Source organism: Salminus brasiliensis, chromosome 5, assembly GCF_030463535.1.
Source record: "Salminus brasiliensis chromosome 5, fSalBra1.hap2, whole genome shotgun sequence".
In the NCBI taxonomy this organism is placed as follows: Eukaryota; Metazoa; Chordata; class Actinopteri; order Characiformes; family Bryconidae; genus Salminus; species Salminus brasiliensis.
The window spans coordinates 15,993,575-16,012,850 of record NC_132882.1 but is presented as its reverse complement, the minus strand read 5'-3'; the positions used below and the strand labels follow the sequence as shown (position 1 = coordinate 16,012,850).

The 19,276-nt window shown below is 39.0% G+C and overlaps 1 long non-coding RNA gene across 1 annotated transcript; it reads right to left on the bottom strand.

Moving 5' to 3' along the window:
* Positions 1–1,335: 1,335 nt before the first annotated feature.
* Positions 1,336–15,229, bottom strand: LOC140555519 (uncharacterized). The gene is made up of 3 exons (XR_011979664.1): positions 14,817–15,229; positions 14,514–14,592; positions 1,336–1,551 (listed from the first exon to the last, which is right to left on the bottom strand). It is a non-coding gene; the product is annotated as an uncharacterized lncRNA (long non-coding RNA).
* Between the last annotated feature and the right edge of the window lie 4,047 nt (positions 15,230–19,276).

Genomic DNA, 19,276 nt, shown 5'->3' with positions numbered 1-19,276 from the left:
AGTCATTAGGAAACATGGAGACATGATCTAAAGTACTGTTTGGTCCAGATGAATGCTTAATTCAATATATGATTCAATAGAAAGCCTCTATTACTCCTCATAAATAAAATCCAATTTTAATTGGTCGACTTTCAGTTATATTAAACCTATTTGTTGAAGGTACATGTATTAAATGCTAATGTTATGATGTTATAGTGATGCTATCTGATCTATCTATCTATCTATCTATCTATCTATCTATCTATCTATCTATCTATCTATCTATCTTTTCAATGCTAATTTGAAACCTTATACATCATCTATCAGTCCATACTTTTCTTTTTCATCTCTACCGTTGCTTATTTTGTGCCACATCTGTAGGCAGCCCTGAAAAGTTGCAAATTGATATTCAATTACTTCATGTGTTATCTGGGATAAGAGGTTTTCCAATTCTGCACAGAGAGGATGGAACAAAAGAAAGGCAGCTCAGGGTCAGTCCTGCCTCTAGCAGTGGGGATCCACCTCCTCCGCCTGTCACTCAGAAGCCTCTCCGTCCAAAGCCCAATTAAATCACTCCTCTCCATGTGAGCTGACCCCGCCGCTATGAATATGTATGAGAGCAAATGCAAATAAAATTCTGCGCCACGCGCGTTAGGGCTTTGGGGGAGAAAAGGAAAAAGGCGGGTCCCTATTGGGCCGCAAGTGCACAGATGCCATCACTTTGCTTGTGCCATCACAGGGTGGATGGGGAGCGAAAGCTTGCAGGGCATATGGAAACAACCGCGCTGGAGAACACTCACACTTAAGCACGGATTCGGTCCAACAACCTGCACTGTAAGTGCACTACACTTAATTGAGCAGAAAGTGAGGCATATTTCTCAGCAAATGACTGCTAGGTGAAGAAGATCTAAAGAGGTAATGATTTCATTACCGGTAACATTTTATCACATGCCACTCACCTTGATTTACATACTGGACATGCTTCAGACATCTTGACAATGTATTTGAATTAATAATGAGCCATTGTGTCGTTGATCTGTCAGTTTATTTGGTACATCATGACACAGCTGGTGAAACAGAGGTCTGGGTGATGAAATTAAACTATAAATTCTATATGGTTTTAAAAAGGTGGAAAGAAAACTCAAAGAAACTCTCAACATGAACCTCTTTAGATGAATTTGGGCCTGGCTCCCTTTAAATAATCACAAAAGGACTATCTATTCACAGCACTCCACACAGAAGAGCAATATGATGCTGCCAGAGCAGAATATTCATCATCCTTTTTCAGTGGTATTGCGCAAAAGGATCACGGGTCACAATCAAGACCCATATGAAATAAGTAGTAAAGGCAGTGGCTTCATAGATAGTGACATTTAATGCAGGAAAAGTGCCAAGTCGTCACGGCATACAGGGGTGTGCTTGTAAATAATTAATCTTTGCTCTTCATGTCTGCTTGTCAGTACAGACTGGGGGCTTGTATCCTGGCAACGCGCCATGGTTTCCACATGCTGCAGGGAGCGAGAGGCCCTCAGGGGGGAGCCAATCATTTCCCTGCCTGGAGCTGAAACAGTACTAAGATGCACACACACACACACACACACACACACACAGACACATAAATACAAATGCATATACATACAGGGCATATACATAAAGGCCACAATTAAAGCCAAATCTGTTTTAAAATCTCTCTCTAAAATCTGCCACATGTTTCTCCTATTCTGATGGAATTCTGTCAATGTTTTATTAAATATACTTTATGTTTTTTTTTTATGTATCTGATTTTTACAGCTGACATGTCGCAAAAAGGAGAGATTCTGCACAAATATGGATCTGAAATCATGTGGTTTGAAGCAAGCAAATAAAGCAAATCCTTTTGTTTCCTGTCTGCTATCGGAAATATATAAAAAATGATTGTGTGTCATCATGTGCAAGATTGGAGTCCAGGAACATCCCTGGGCGTAGTTGTATGCTGCAAATAAAGTATGTGCTTACAATTCTATCTGAAGCAAGCCTTTCACCTGGAGCCTTTAATCCTATATCCTGTCTAATTTTTACCTTGTACGGAAATCCTACATTTAGTCTCGTAGTCTTCTATCTTTTTAAACATGCCGCTTAACTCAACTCTGGGCAGAATGGCTTTCTTTTTGGGAGAAACTGGAGTCTGATTATTGCCTTTTTTTCGGTTACTGTAATCAATTAGTAACAGTGCTATTTTTGGGTTTTAAATACATAATCCCGTTACATCTATTCCTTTAATCCCCTAGCCTGAGTATGCACTCATGAATGCACTCATGTATGTATGAGCATATGCTCTTATGAAAACACAAAACACTCACACACACACACACTCACACAAACACACAGACACAGACTTAAATGTTAGCTGTACTCACTTTCCCTCCAGCTTTATGCCTGAGGTATCTTCATGTCATGGCCTGATGTATCGCTCTGTCATGTCATTCATATTTTACTACAGTTAGTCTGTGTATGTTTGTTGCTACTGTGAGCACATTTTAAATTTTATTTTCAAGCAATTCAGATGCATAATCCCTGGCATGGCAACTCTCTTTAATTAGTCAGGTATATACATTTAATATATTATTCACACACATCAACATTTTAAGTTAGATCACTTGTATCTTTTTTTTGCTTGTAAAAACTCCTTAAGGCCAGATGCAAGTAACATTAGACCAAGTAAGCAAGCAAGCATAAATACAATGAACAGTAGCAAGAATTTCTCATTTTGAGGAAAGTAGTTGAGAGCTTAGTTAGCTAAGCTTACTTATCTAGTTTGGTTCCAGATAGCTCCTGGATGCCCCCAAGCAGTGTGTGGATTTGTTCAATTCCATCACCAGCTCAGCTGATTTAACATCGTTAGGCACTTATTTATCAAACCAGGTGGTAAAGGATGACTATAAATGATAAATGAGTTTTAATAAGCACAGGGAATTAGTATTAATTCTAATATTAGTGTTTTATTAGTGTTTTACTGAGTAAATAAACACTTACTGCCCAGATAAGAAGGTGTTGAGTTCTAAATTTCCTCTTATATATGTTTTATTTCATATTTGCTCATATATGACAACTGTCTAAAATTGGGGGTAATTAAAGATTTGATCCTTTTTTTAACCTTACTCTCCAAGTAACTTTACTCTAGTAAGTAACCTTCTCTACTGTCCAGGGAAGACTTTCTACTAGATTCTGGAACATTTCTGCAAGGATTTGATTGCAATTAGCAACAAGAGTGTTAGCGAGGGCAGGATGTTGGATGGTCACGAGCACTTCTCATCCCCAACTCCCACACTGTTCCACTGCTCCACAGCTCAATGTTGGGGGCTTTATAGCCCTCTTACCCTCACCTGTCATTAGGCATGGTGCAAGTAGGTTCCTGTTTATCTGCTCCAGAGAGTCCTATTCTATTGGAAATACTTATCAACAGGGACTAGACAAGCCATGTGTGTGTGTGTGTCATTAGGTCATGTCAGTGAGCTCAGTCCTGTTAAGCAGAGTAAATGTCACATTTTTTTAGGAGGTCACACATCCTCTGTCTAGCTGACATAACCATGTGACCTGTTTCTGAAACACATCCATCACTAAGCAGCTGTCATACAGCACAACAGATTCTGCAACGCGACTCCTCTCTGAGCTAGGTAAGAGTGTGTCATCCTCTCCTGCGGTTCAGACGCTACCAAATCCGAACCCGGTGCTCCAGAAGCCAATTAAATATGATTATTTTAGCCTTCGCAAATGAGTAATTACGGTATAAAAGAGAGGGTTGAGATTAATGCCATAATGAGGCAGGAAATTGTGCACATTAGAGCGGCTCCACCAGACGACAGTGATATTCATTTTTCTTCTCATTCTCCAAATGTGCGTTATGAGGAGGCATTCAGATTAAACAGTATCACTGAATCTGAGGCAATAAAAATAATGATTTTGAAAAGCATCTACTGGACTTGTGTGCGTGTGTGTGTGTGTGTGTGTGCTGTATTTTATTGTCTTTAGAAATGATAACAGAAGGAGTACTTGTAGCATTCAGAGCACAGGAAAACAACAGTCAAAAAATGAAGTTACTGTGCAATAGCCTACATAGCAGGGAAGGGGGGAGAGAGAGAGAGAGAGAGAGAGAGAGAGAGAGAGAGAGAGAGAGGGAATGCTAAAAGTGCTCTTGCCTCAGGGCTGTGTGTGTGTTGTTTAGGGCTTGCTGAAGTCCTGCCTCCAGGGTCAGCTTCATTAAAATTCTAATGGCTTCTCAGCCACATGCAAATGACGCTAATGGCAAAGCTGGAGAAGGGCAGAGAGAGAGAGAGAGAGAGAGAGAGAGAGAGAAAGAGAGAGAAAGGGGATGGTAAATTAGAGGTATTTTTAAACAAAAAACAAAATACATAAGGATAATGTTTGTGTGTGTGTGTGTGTGTGTGTGTGTGTCTGTGTGTGCCACTGCTCTAAGAGGGGCTCAGAAGCATGTTGTTGCTGTCAGAACAAAATCAATATAATAAATAAAAAATAATAAAAAAAATGTCATCACTCTTTCAGAACTGCCTTCTTTCCTTCATCAATATTACTGTATACGTGGATTTAGAAACCATTCAACATGAGGGAGTGTCCCACCTTTCAAAATTGTAGAGTTCGTCCCTCTCACTCTTAAAAATAAAGGTGCTTAAAAATCTAGTTGGTAAAGAACCTCTACAACTTTTTTAACCTTTTAAAATAACATTATGTAGAAACTTTACCTTGAAATAACAGCTCATTTTGATGGTAAACTGAATGTAGTAGAGAGAACAGCATCTCTGAGATGCACACCATGTAACTTGAGACAAATCATGTCCTATTTGTGTAAAATTCTGTAATCTAATTCTACCGCATCTGTCCACATTCTTCTGTCATTCTCAGTGCTGGGTTTGTATCTCTCTGCTTGTAAAACGTGTGCTGTGAAGACACCTGCAATAAAGACAAATCAAAGCAGGAGGTGATCTGAGACGTATTTGAGCCATGTTAAATCAGTGTTAAAGCAGTGTAAACGCATCCGTCTCTCCACGACACATTCAGCAACCAAAACCTTTCCCAGTACACCCGAAACACCTCCTCATGCCGTATTTTGCTTGCCACATGCTCAGTGGAGGACAACGGCATAGAAGAACATGCACAAAGGCATGTAAAATTTTAAATTCCCAGACAGCCATAATCTTTAGCACAGAACAGAAAGAGGCCAAACGGAAAAACAACTGACTTGCATACTCAGTCCCACACAACAACTGGAGTTCAGTTTAACTACCTGTGAACACATTTGACTAACCAGTGTAAATGCATGTAGCTAAAATCTTATCAGGATACAGATACGAATCACAAAAATTCACCAGGTGTAAACAGGGTCTTTGATCTTCATTGGCCAGTATACTAAGTGCATGAAATCCATCACTCTGATTGGTTTGAAGGATCACATGCAGCTTCTCAGAGGAAGACTGATGTTCAGACTGTTTATGCAACCAGTGTTGCCAGATCGGGTGGTTTCCTATCAAATTGAGGGGATTTTGCAACAGTGTCATCATGGCCCTTTATCAGGAAAGGTCACTGTGCCGCAAGCATACACAAGTCTCACTGCTTAAGTATCAAGACTGATGTGCCGGGGAGACTGAAGTTGCTGGGGAGATTCGCCTCCTCCATGTACTAGTTAACCTGACAGACAGCACCCAGTATATACCTGTACACAGTTCTGCTGTTGGAAGGATGATGCTGCATTGCTTATAAAGATAAGCTAGTTATTATATGTATGCGTAATTATACTTATTTAATTACTTGTAAGTTTACTCTTTGATCTTTCTGATTATAGAATTTCTAATCTTTCTATAATCTTTCTGATTGCATGTCACGTGTCCTGTCATAATAAATGCATATTCAAAAAAACGCAAGTTGAAAACTGTGTGGTCACAAGTTTATTAGTTTATTATTAGGCCAGGTTTACTGGTATTGAAATGCTGGACATGCTGTTTTTGATGTTCATGTTTGGGTGTTTTTTCATGCATGGTGGTGGATTATGAAACACATTTTGGGTGGAAACCACTGTAGCAATCTGGCAACCCTATATGTGTGTACTCTGCTGTCGCACAGCAATGAGTTCACACATAACAACGTGTCCAAAATCGAAATTCTGTTCTCTATAATAGTGCTCTATATAGTGATCTGGGTTTTCACATGTAGGGGATAGTAGATAGGGCACGTGTTTAAACACAGCTATGGTGTTGGCTGAATATTTTGAGTAAAAGGATTTATGCAGTAAACTTTAAAACCATGTTCACGTTCCCATGCCCTGGTGTAAGGAGGGATTCCTACAATTGTGACTTGGGATAATAACTGGGATAACATGGATATCAAATGATTTGAACAGAGAATGTTACAAAGCAACCAGTATATTACCAGTATTTCGTTACCTGAACCTACTACACCCAATCCTAATTCTAACCTTAACCTACCCTGAAGTCAACCAGACCCATAACCTTATACTAAACATAACTATAGTAGAATGTGACATTCTTACCATTTCCTCTGGAGTGTCCATCCATTACCTTCTTTTGTTTAAGCTCCATAATGGAGAAAAGCAGCATGCTGTGGTGCTTCTTCTTGAAGAACATGACAGGTTGGGTTGTGCGTTTTTGGATGAATATGTCTGTGTAAATGTAACAGATATCTTAGGTGCACTTTAGTGGTATATGTATGCATTTTATGGCATCTTGCTGTCACAGAAAATTGCTCCATAATGCTCATTCAGATAAGGTAAGTGGTTTGTCACTGGTGACTTTTCAATGCATGCAGTAGTTCATTTTTCATTTTAAAGCACACCAGACCACCCTAGTATTAAAAGGCCCCTCCCAGATTACCAAACACTCCTAACAGTCCTGTATGCCAAGCAATGACTTCCTTTCTCTTTTTCTTTAAAAGTTTGTCATACAAATGTGCTTTACCTAAAATGATTTTACAGTAAGAAACCAGTTGCCCACATGTTTGTTTAAGCAGAAAAGCCTGAAAAGAGTTTCTGTTTAAGGACAAAGAAAACCCTGCCTGTGCTCTCAGCTCAGCATGGCTGGAATTCTCTGCAACCATGGTGGTGAAAATGCCTGGAGATGGCATTTCATTCAGAGAACTGTGAGAGGGGCTGCTAGTCACAAAGAAGGGGGTTGTTTATTCAAGTTTATTCTCAGAGAAAAAAAGGAAAGAGTGAGAAACAGATAGAGAGAGAGAGAGACTAAGAGAGAGAGAGAGACAGAGAAAGAGAGAGAGAGAGTTTTGAATGCATCCTCTCTCAGCTTGTGATCCCTAAGTGAAAGCATATCTCTTGCTGCCAGCTCTCCACTATTGAACTTTTTGTCAGAGAGCTGGAGTCCCCTCATGCTCGCAGCTGTGGGTTTGAAGTGTCGTTTCCCAGCAAGCGAGCCAAACAGTGTAACACTGTCCCTCTGCTTAAAGCAACACACACACACACACACACGTATGCTCGCATACTTACACACAGATGCTCATACCAACCACAATGGCATCAGGAGGTGCTCTTGTCTGAAGAGCTGTGCCTTGTGTCTTTGAGGGTCGGTTGGATCTGCTTTTCCCAGGCTGGATGGCTGGATTCCTGTACTCATTATTCAGTTACAGACCTGAAGGAACCTGGCCGTTGGTTTTGATCTATGTGTCACTCACAGTTGCAAGGTGTTCTTTTGCAAATGAGCATGTGTTACAGCAGGAGGAGAAAGGAAACTGTCAGATTTAGTGCCTTACATCCTGCTGCCTGGGTCAAAGTGAAAATATTGTTGCTGTTGTAACAAAACCTTGAATTATTGAAGAAAATACACTCCTACCTTTAATATAAGCCATACTTCTGTAACAAGAATTTATTTAGTTTCATGCAAAAACAAACAAACAATATATCTATATTTATTTAGTTTCAAAATAATAATAATAATAATAATAATAATAATAATAACAATAATAATAATAATAATAATATTTTTTTTAGCAGAGATAACAAAATTAGCATTTTATATCACGTAAAAAAATGTTGGATATACCAAAAACCTTCTACTGTTCTTTACAGTGTGTCAGAATCTGTTAAGGAATGAACCAGAAGAAATGTTTTTACACTGACTTCCATTGAAAGTTAAGAAGATTTGTCTATCCCTGTAAAGCCACCATTTTAAATATTTGAAGAGGTTTTTGCATGTCAGTGATAATATACTGTTTCACATTTTACAGTGCTGTTTTGGATCATTTCTATTGTCATAATATTTTTTAAATGTTTACACAATGTAAAGGGCAGAGGGTATTTTTCATTTTTTAATCATTTGTCTAATTAAATTTATTATAGTGTTTATAATAGCTAACTTAATAAAACAAACATTAAAATGGTTAAAAATATTAGCATAAATGCTAAATGCTTTGATGCAAAAATAATGTCTACTTTTAGTGTTGTGGTTTATGTAATTTTGCTTTCTAAAATTAAAATTCATTCCATTTGCCCACACATTTCTCTCTCCCAGCTTTCAGAGTCACCAAACAAAAGAACCTGTTTTGTCTCTTGAAATGTAACAATTTTTCCTTTGTTCAGAATTCCCTTCACATACCAATCCATATCTATAACAGTGGCTTACAAGGGCCATTAGGAAGCACAGGGCAGAACAGCCAATTTGATTAGCTTTAATTTAAAATGGCCTCCAGCGATGTGCTGCAATGTTGGCTAAATCAGCTCGGCTGCCGAGTGACAAATGTCTGCATTTTGAAAATTTTGCTGGTGTTTTGACTTCAATAGCTGCAAATGTTTTTGACTAGGGTTGGCTTCTGATAGACTGACTAGTATTGAACTGAATGATATTTCAAATGCTTCTCGTTCACTGTTCAGAAACTATACTTGAGAAAAGTCATATTCTAATTATCTGTACCACTGCCCTACACAAGTTGTCCTTCATTTCCATGTGTTGTTTAGTAGGCAGTATGTCTCCTGCCTTTCCATTCAGTGAAGTTCTAGGATGCTAGCTCGTCTCTTCAGTGTCCTCTGATGCATCTGTGCCGGTCAGTGGGTGGTCAGCCCATCTCTTCCAGCTTTGAGTAGACCTTTAGCCAGGCCAGCAGGCTTCAGCTGCTCCTGACATGCTCATAAATCCAGGGGTGGACGGCATGTGAATGAGGACATGAGGCAGACATCTCACCTGCTGTCCACCCACTGCTCATGCCCTACAAAGAACAACTCCTCCTCCCGTACACAAGGATAGTACAAGGAAAGACATTGGTGGAAGGTGTTAGAAGAATAGCACTGTTGCTGAGATTCTCGTTTAGGCCTTTGTGTTTGGGTATATTACTGTCAAATTTAAGCTCAGTTTGACATCTCTGTGTCAAAAAGGGTTCTTTGGAGCAAAGCTGTGGAGCAGCAGTTCTCAGTCCTAATCATGGAGTTTCTCCTGAACCCAGCATACCTGGTGCAACTAATGGACCAAAGAACAAGCTCTTCTTGAGGTGAACTGGGAATGTCAGGGAAAACACTTCTTTGAAGGTCAGTGTCACTCCAGGACCAGGACTGTAGAACCCTAAATAATATTTTAATGGATGATTCTTATACCTTAATGAAGTGTTTTTGTAAGTGAGATGTGCAAGTGTGAAGAACATTTCTAAAACTGTACCAAATGTTTCCTTAAAAACTGTACATCCAGGACAAGACCCATAAAGGAACCTTTACTGTTAAAGGAGCCATGCTTGTCAGTCCATCTCTGCAGTCAGAACATGTGGGGATCTTTGGTTGAGTACTGTGGTTGTTTGCCTCAGCTCATTTGTGATCACACTCACACATTGGTCACGGTCAGAGCTGGACCTGAGGTCAGTTGATCTGCTCTCCTACCAGGAGAGAATGACTGATGCGTATGCCATCAGCACACATGAGGCCTCACACCTGTGTCTGCTGCCACGCCGACCTAGCAACCACCAGGAGAGCATGTGGTTGTCAACACCGGATGCCTCTCCATCTGTTGGCCCAGCGGAGGGCTTTGGTTGGCCCAGCAGATTGCTTTGGTTGCCCAGTGAGGGCTGAGGGAGTGTGAACCTGCTGAATTTGACCGTGTTTCTCAGCATGATGCCATAGGTGGGCTGTCAGACCAATGTCTAACACAGACCTGACTTCTGTTGCCTTTGAACAAGTCTGACCCATTTAGCATGTTAGAGGAGTTCAGCACCTGTCAAAGTCAGAAAAGGACCAATAGGGAAGGTTGCTTTGGACCCTGCCGACCTTGCTTCAATGCCTAGAGAGTGTACAGAATCATGACACCCTTTGCTGCTGGTTTAACTCATTCTGGGACAGAGGCTGTGTGTAGACAAAACCAATCTCGTCTGCATCGTGTGTTAAATTATTTGCTCTTAAAAAAACTGACTTCCATCCATTGTTCATGGATTTATTCATAGAATTTTTCTCCTGTGCTGTAGTGTGTTGTCTGTGCTGTGAATTTCTTTATACATGAGATTTGAATGGAATAGATAAGACCAATGCGATGGACTGATTGGGACAAATGTTTTGAGCCTTTTGGCAACATGCTACCCCTCCTCCCTACAGTGGCTCATTATCATTTCAAAAGGGATTGATTGAGCTGTCATATAGATTAAAGTTCATGACCCAAGGTCAAGCACGTCTCTAATAAAAGGTCTTAGAAGACTGAATTGCTATTGATTTAGGTATTAAGCTGGTGTCTTTGATAAAGATGAGAATGACAGCAGAAATGTCAGGAATGGAATAGGGTAATAGAGATGTCAATACATAAAAGCACTGTCAAAGTCATGGGAAAGGGCATTTAATTCAATATATATATATATATATATATATATATATATATATATATATATATATACACACACACACACACACACTAGAATAAGTGTTCTGAAAGAGTTCTTGGTGGGGTATTGAGGTCATGACTAAAGTAAATAGAGCATATGATAAACCTTTAGGGTTTTGTATTGGAATATTTATTCTGATTCAACAGTGCTGACAAATAGTGCTTTGGAATGTAAAGTGTCTCAGATGTTAATACAATAGTTGCAAATGTCTTGTAGATGTCCATAGATTTTATACATGTGCACTACATTAGTCATGTAGTTCAAGTGCAGCAAGAGATAACTGAACAGTTAACATAGACATAAATGTATGCCTTAATATCAAATACAGACTAATTAGAATTTATTGGAAATTGTGTATATTATTCCAATAAATATATGTATAAAATGTGATATTATTGGAAAACAGACACTGAAGGTATTTGCTTACATGATCAGCCATAACATTCACACCACATGCCAAATATTGGGTAGGTCCCCCTTGTGCCGCCACAACAGATAATTCGCGGAGACCATTCGAGGCATGGACTCCACAAGACCTCTGGAAGGTGTCCTGTGATCTCTGGCACAACAGTTCTAGCAACAGATTCTTTAGTTGTGAGGTAGGATCTCCATGGATCTTATCTAGATATCTGGTTCACTGTTTGTCCTTTCTTGGAACATTTTTTGTTTGCCCTGACCACTGTATACCAAGAACATCCCACAAAAGATTGATGATGTTCTGACCCAGACATCTTGCCATCACAATGTGGCCCTTGTTAAAGTGGCTCAGCTAATTATGCTTGACCATGTTTCCTGCTTTAAACATATCATCTTCAACAACTGACTGTTCACTTGCCACCTATTATATTCTGCTCCTGACAGATGCTGTAGGTGAAGATAATCAATGTTTTTCACTTCTCCTGGTACTAATGTTATGGCTTATCAGTGTACATTCTACTTGTAATCCAGATACTCTGCTTCTTTCAAATAGTAGTCCCTTTAGGCATAATAATAAATAATTTGTCATTCAAACACTCAGCTCACTCTTTTTGTAGCAGTAGGTTTTAAGGATATTAAGTCTTTGCTCTGAAGATGGTGATGAGTTTCACCTTCTCTACCATTTTCTTCTCTTCATTAACTTTGGAGCAGATGGCTGGTCCTCAAGCTCTTTGGTGTGTGTGTGTGTATGTAAGAGAGAGAGAGTGAGAGAGAGAGAGAGAAAGAGAGAGAGAGAGAAAGAGAGAGAGAGAGAGAGAGAGAGAGAGAAAGAGGGAGAGAGATGTGTACTATATTTAATCCAGTAAAAAGGTGCCCATGAGCTTCATACAAAGGTTAGAGTTGTGAGTTTGAAATAACACCAAAGGATGATGAATGAACCAATTTTAAGGCTCTTGGCTTTTCAAAATTTTGAAACAACTTGCTGACCAGGTCAGAGAAATTGACAAGGAAAAGTTCCATGATAATACCTAATACTTTAAGACCAACTAACTTGGTTCACATGTAGAAATCTAACTGGAAGTTTCAATATTCTCAATTATGCGAGAATTGGTATTAATCAAAAACCAAAAAAAGTGTAATTTGCAATTTGATCCACCACTAAAGGATATGATTACACAGCATTTCTGGACAAGCTGAGAGATACAGAGCCAGCATGTAAAGTAAAGGAGGCTTGTGGACTGACATTGTAGAGTAATTGTAGAGATATTTCTGGACCTGGGTTACGCAGTGGATGCTTTCCTGCCTGCTTCACCAGAGTTAGAAAGCATAGTTAGCAGCACTCCAAGCCTGGCTGTTCTCTCTTTTATAGGTCAGCAGAGTAGCAACCTGATTTTGAAGCTATATGCTACGTAATGTTGCTGTAAAGAACTGTTAACCTGTAAGTTTTAGAGTTCCCCCTGCTCCCAACACCCTTTCACTGATTAACAAGCCAGTCTTGAGGTGAGCTGGGTTGGTTTGGAGCAAGGGTTTGCTAAAATAGGCAGGGTAGAACTACTCTAGTAAAGGAGTTGTCCTTTTAATGCAGAAGAAGGTCTTAAACCAAATGACACAGCAGTCTAATAATCTATATGACAGTTTTCTTATCCTTTCCTTTAAAGACTGATCACTCAGACGCTGATGTCACAGAAGTTGCCTTTCATCCTTCCACGGACACTGTGCCAGCTTGTTAATTAAGATGTACCTCGCAGACGAAATGACTATCCATTCTCAATGCTCCACCAAGCAACATCTGGCACAGGTCAAAGTAAAAGGCAAGCCTCCCTCTCTTTCTCTCTCTCTCTCTCTCTCTCTCTCTCTCTCCAGCTTCTGCTTTAGGCTCACACACTCACTACAATAGACACTCAATACTTTATTGTAACCTCTTCAATCCTAGTGCGTTCCTCTTGTGCACTGTACAGATGGAAGGCCATGATGAGTCAGCTAAAAAAGCAGGAGCCTGAACGCTAACTGTGCACTAACACCTGGGCGTGGATCCAGGGGTGCGCATAAAAATGACCTCTACAATGTCTCCCATTCTGCAGCTGTCAAAGTCTCAGCTTGCTTTCTTCTTCTTCTACTACTTCTTTCTTTCTCTCTCTCCCTTTCTCTCTTCCTCCGTATCTTTCTCCTTGATCTGCTCCCAGAAGCCTGATATAGTTCTTTCTGCATGTGTCTCATTTTAACCTGCAACCTGTTCCCTCTGACCAACAACCTGTGTCTTTTAACAGACTGCTGAGTGAATGAAATTTGACAGAACAGTTCACAGAGCTGAGGGTGGGTGAGCTCAAACTCATGTTCATTTCTGATATATGGATATTTCTTGAATACACATGAAATGTAGTGCTATCATGATGGACTATGTTTGTCATAGCTAACCAAAAGTGGCACATTTGCCACCATGCTAATGTTAGTGTGACCAAAAAAACTACATTTGATCTGTTTTAATAGTTTGACCTTTTACACGCACAGAAAATAAGTAGAAATAATAAAGATTGGTATTTTGACAAAAATTAAGATGAGATATATATATATATATATATATATATATATATATATATATATATATATATAGTGGGGAAAAAAACATTTAGTCAGTCACCAATTGTGCAAGTTCTCTCACTTAAAAAGATACCTGAGAGAACATACCAGCAACGGTGTGTGCCAACCTTGTGAAGACTTACAGAAAACGTTTGACCTCTCTCATTGCCAACAAAGGATATATAACAAAGTATTGAGATGAACTTTTGTTATTGACCAAATACTTATTTTCCACCATTATTTACAAATAAATTCTTTAAAAATCAGACAATGTGATTTTCTAAAAATTTTTTCTCATTTTGTCTCTCATAGTTGAGGTCTACCTATGATGTCAATTACAGGCCTCTCTCATTTTATTTAAATGGGAGAACTTGCACAATTGGTGACTGACTAAATACCTTTTTCCCCCACTGCATGATTGGAGAAATAAACATTCTTCTGTACTTCTATACATGTCACATTTTAATTTTTTTCACAAATATATTTGTGTTATTAAAATTATATGTACTTGAATAATGTGCAATTTAACTAGGAGTGACAAGATGCAGATATTAATATTACATACATACATATTGTTGCTCCATACATTCATTGTACACTAAGTAATGGCTGGAAACAGCTCTGTGTACTGCAAGGGTTTCATTGTGGAAAGCTTGTGGAAATATGAGTGCGTCACTTACCATGCAATTTGCATCTAGTTATTTGGTGGAGCTTATTCTTCTCGTTTGGTCGTGTTAAATTTGTGTTTCCAGTGTAACACTAAAGAATCAAAGTATTACATTAGTTAAAACCCATCTGCAGATCCAGTGTTTGTCACAAACACACATTTTCATACATATGAGCACAATAGCACTTCTCGCCTTTTGTTTTTTTTATCAGGTACATTATTTAATGGCGTAAACTGTGAGTGAAAATTTGCCATTAGCACTTGGGAAAATGCATGAATATTATAAGCGAGCAGCATGGTTTGAAAGGCATCTTACCCTTTAGTTTCAAGGTTTACTTCCTTGGACCCGTGGGCAGATGCGGCCCATTGTCCCAGATGAAAGCCGTTGCTTTGAATTAGCACATGATGGACATCAATAGAAAATGACACATGCTCCCCTGCAAAATGCACTGTTCACAACACTGATGGAGAACATGAGCAGTGAATGTCTGTTCTGCACAAATATTTGATCCACCAAACTTTTTCTCTGTCCTTCGCTTTCCTTCCACTCAGAGTGTTTCAACAACACGTAAAACGCCTCTTGATTAATTTGATCTGCTTCTTTGCTGAGGATCTGTCTGGTCTTTAGGGGTTAGTGCAAAAACTAGTGCTGCAAATAACATTTTAAATGAAAAAATGCAAATGACGGCTAAGACTCCACACTCCGTCCCCAGGGGCACTCCTCCCCTCCATCCCTCTCCCTCTCGTTCTCTCTTCCCTCTCAGTAGCTGGATGAATATCAGTGGGGGTTAAATCAACCCATCTTGAAAATAACACAAACAGCATCGTTTGTGCACTGAGAAAGTCTCTCCGCCCCCCTCCCCCCAATCCAACCCCCTCCCGCCCCATTTCACTCACTCTCCCTTTCTCTTGTTTGCACACACACAATCTCAGACATGGGGAAAAAATGAAGAAGAAGAAAAAAAAATCCCCCAATCAATCAGCCAGCTACTTATCTCACCCACATAAACTGGAACTTTAGAAATTAGCTCATTTATTTTGGACAATTAGGTTTATTGGAGTGTGACAGGGAAAATTTGGAGTGTGCTGAAGCGTGAAGCTGGTAACAATGGAGTGAGCGGGCGATTGAAGGAGTGAGCTGGTCTCCTTTAGCTCTGTGGTATTTACTTATCTACATAGCCACCAAACTGAGGTGATCTCCCTCACCCGGCTTCACTGCTAGTAGAAGTCATCGTCGCAGGGGAATGTGATGCAGTTGATAAAAAAGAGAAAAACTTCAAATAAGAAAAGTTAATTTAGCTAATTTGTCCAGTTACTTTTGATGCTGTAAAAATCCCGGTGACTATTTAAAAATGGCTGTAATTCCTATTCGATTAATGCGGTATTTTAGTGAAATCCCTTCATTTAAAGACAACAATATGTGCCATAATCTTATTTTGATAGCTTTATTATAAATCCCATGAAGTCATTTACAGAGACAAAATGACACAAAAATGTGTCATTGTCTAAATACATACTATACCTGACTGTATATGATTGCTGTAATGCAAAAAACCCTGTATCATTTTGCTATGAATCTAGCAGACTTTACATTGTGTCAGAATCTGATGAGGAACGGACCAATAATAATGCTCCAGAAAGACCTGGTTTCAAATCTTTTTACACTGACTGAAGACGGAAGCTATGACGGTTATCTTCCTTCTGTAAAATCTGTCTGTCTGTCTGTGTGTGTATATATATATCATTTTGTAAGCACAAAACATTTCTATAGAGTAATGGCAAAGTCAGCTGGAAGCATTAAACAAGCCAATATAATACACATACTAAATATTATCCCCAGAAAAGGACAAAATCACACATTTACTTACCTGCAGAACAATAACAATACCTCTGTTTTTTATTCCATGTCATTTCATTTAAATGGGTAACTATTAGCTGGGTTGCTATTAGTAACATAAATAAATGAGAAATAAAAAAACTGTCACTAGGGAAACACAAAAGGACAGAAAATAAAGTATAAAAGAAAGAAGGGTCTCTTTGTGTAGTATTTACAGCATTTCCTTGTGCCTTTCCAGCTAGTCAGAATATTAAACAGCAGCGTAGTTTACATTGCTGGGAGGGATTTATCCAGGTAATGGGGAAGGCTTACCTGTACCTGAACACTGTAAACACTTTGTTTGACTGCAGTTAATTTCTGTTGGCATAACACACCTGTCTTATTGTAGGCAGCACAACAATACTCAAGAGTGGGAGGATATTTAATTCAAGAACAGTTCTTCTTTGCGCTTTAACATTTACCTAAGCGCTCAGATTAAAATTTAAAACCATCCTCTCCGCATTTCATTTCCTCACCACTACCTACATAATTCATCAGACTACGCCGGCTGATTTTAATCTGTCTCTCAAAAGGAAGAGAATGATTTGCTCTGAGATTTCATGCGCACCCACCTCTCTTTCTCGCTCTTCCGACGGAATCTGTGGGGAGCAAAACCGGAAAACAAAGGCGGCCATTTATCTGCCGATTAATATTTAAGATGCAATTTTAATAAGTAATACTATTCTACATAAAAGAGATGTTTGTTATGGCCCCCTGTCTCATTAGTGATGCGAGTGCACAGCGCCTCGTGCTATCAGCATCTTCTCAATATTAACACGCTCACAGATGGAGAACTGATTGTCTTACTAAATGTGTGTATCCCTCACTTCTAAATGATCATTGCTTTTATCATTATTAATGGGCTTTCAATGTGCGGTTGATACACAGTCAGCTTTATAAGAGAGGCCTGCAAATTTTAGACTAATTGCACAGAATTATTGTATAAAATGTAGCTGGATCAAATTTACAAACCTTCACCTTGCCAGGGACTGATAAATATGCTGCCTTTGTGAAGAATCTGTGTAACCGTGGAGCTTATCACAATGGTGTGCTGGTGGACAGTGGTGCAAGTTCAGAGCTTTTTCAGTATGCACTTTTTGAATAGGGTATTTCAAGGGTTTTTCATTTGGATGCTTGAATGGTTCTTAGTTAGTTCAGAACATGTCATCAGCATAGATCATGTGAGAGAAAAACATAAGAAGGAGGAAACTCAGAACTTTGAGCTGGAGTTGGAGCTGAAGAGAGTTAAGGAGAGGAGATGAGGTGTTGGTGGAGTGTGACAACTTTGTCATGAACATGGAAGGTGGAGATGGGAGTTTATAGGATGTTAGATTGGGAGGAGGAGGAGAGTCTTCAGGCATGTTCATGCTTCCAAAATGCAGTTCATAATTTCACTTTGTATGATAAAAGGGTTCCTCGGATTGGTGGAAAATGGTTCTGTATAATGTAGCACAAAACAAGTTCCACTATCATCAAAGTTTTAGTACTGTAACCTTTTTAGTAAATAACTGGTTTTGCTTAGAGTACTATATCAGTCCATGAAATGACTTGGTCTTTTCAATGAAATGCTTTAGACCTTTTTTGTCATTTTACTCCCTATTTTCTTTAATGGCCTCAGGAAAATTGAATTTCTGCAATAACTCTAAAAAAAAACACAACCTTTACTCAAGTGTAGCCCTGGAATATAAACAAAAGGCATTCACAAATGAATCACTTTACAACATAGAAACACAAAAACAGACAATTGGGAAAGATTCATTTGAGCTGTTGAGGAGGTTTGAATAGGCAAAAGAAAAATAAGACCAACTGACAAGTGATAAATTCACAAACCAAGAATTCAGCATATCTTACTTTGCATGAATCAGTTATACCTCAGTGTTCAACTTGATAAAGCCCTAATATTTTCCTCAGCCAGGGGACATTATATGACAGATCACAGCTGATGAGTTCTTTAACATCTAATACAAAATCTGTTTAAAGAAAAAAGACAGATGTGGCATGGACGAGCTCAGGTTTAGGCATTGTTTAGGTTTAGACAAACGGTATTGTGTTCTCCTACTATTAATCTTCCCTTCAAAACATTGGCTATTTAAGTTATTTACCATTTTATATTGATAGGAATGACACTGAATAATCACAGTGCACACTAGGAGTCCTATTTCATGTGGTTAGTACTAATGACCCTATCATCAATGCCCCTATTATCAACACATACATACAATTATTAACAAACAATAGGGTCAAAGTTAGTTGATTCTCAGTAGTGTTAGGGTTAAGGTTGGAAGTAGGAACAGACTTAAGGATATGGGATATGTTGATTAGGGGTTGAATGATTATTGCCACTTTGCCATACTATTTACATTATTTGTTATGAATGAATGCATTTCATTCTGCTGATGCCCTTTGTTTGTTGTAATGAGCTAAAGGTTTGAAATGACTGATATAAAATATGAAGAAGGGGTCTCATACCATCAGTGCAATAGACCTAGACGAGCTGTGGCAATACACTGAACAGACAGTGTGCACACTATCTGCTCCTGAGCGAGTACCTGCACATGCAGTAAATAGAGTTCAGTATTCAGCCTATGTAGCATGTTATTGTAGAACCTCATATAGCTGCCTTTTAATACAGGTTATAGTTTGTAATGTGTGAACTTGGTGTTAATACTTTGACTAGCAAGTGTGTATGTGTGTCGGTGGGAGGGAGAACAACAGTGGAGAGTGGAGCAGGGAAGGGCTGCCAGCCAAAAGACTTGGCACCACTCCTAATGATGCCAGGCATGTGCGGGTTCCCAATGCCACCTAGACACACAACCTGCCAGCTCCTAGTTAGGTAAAAATGTCTTTATTAGTATCTCTCTCTGTGTCTTTACTATCTCTCTCTCTCTCTCTCTCTTTCT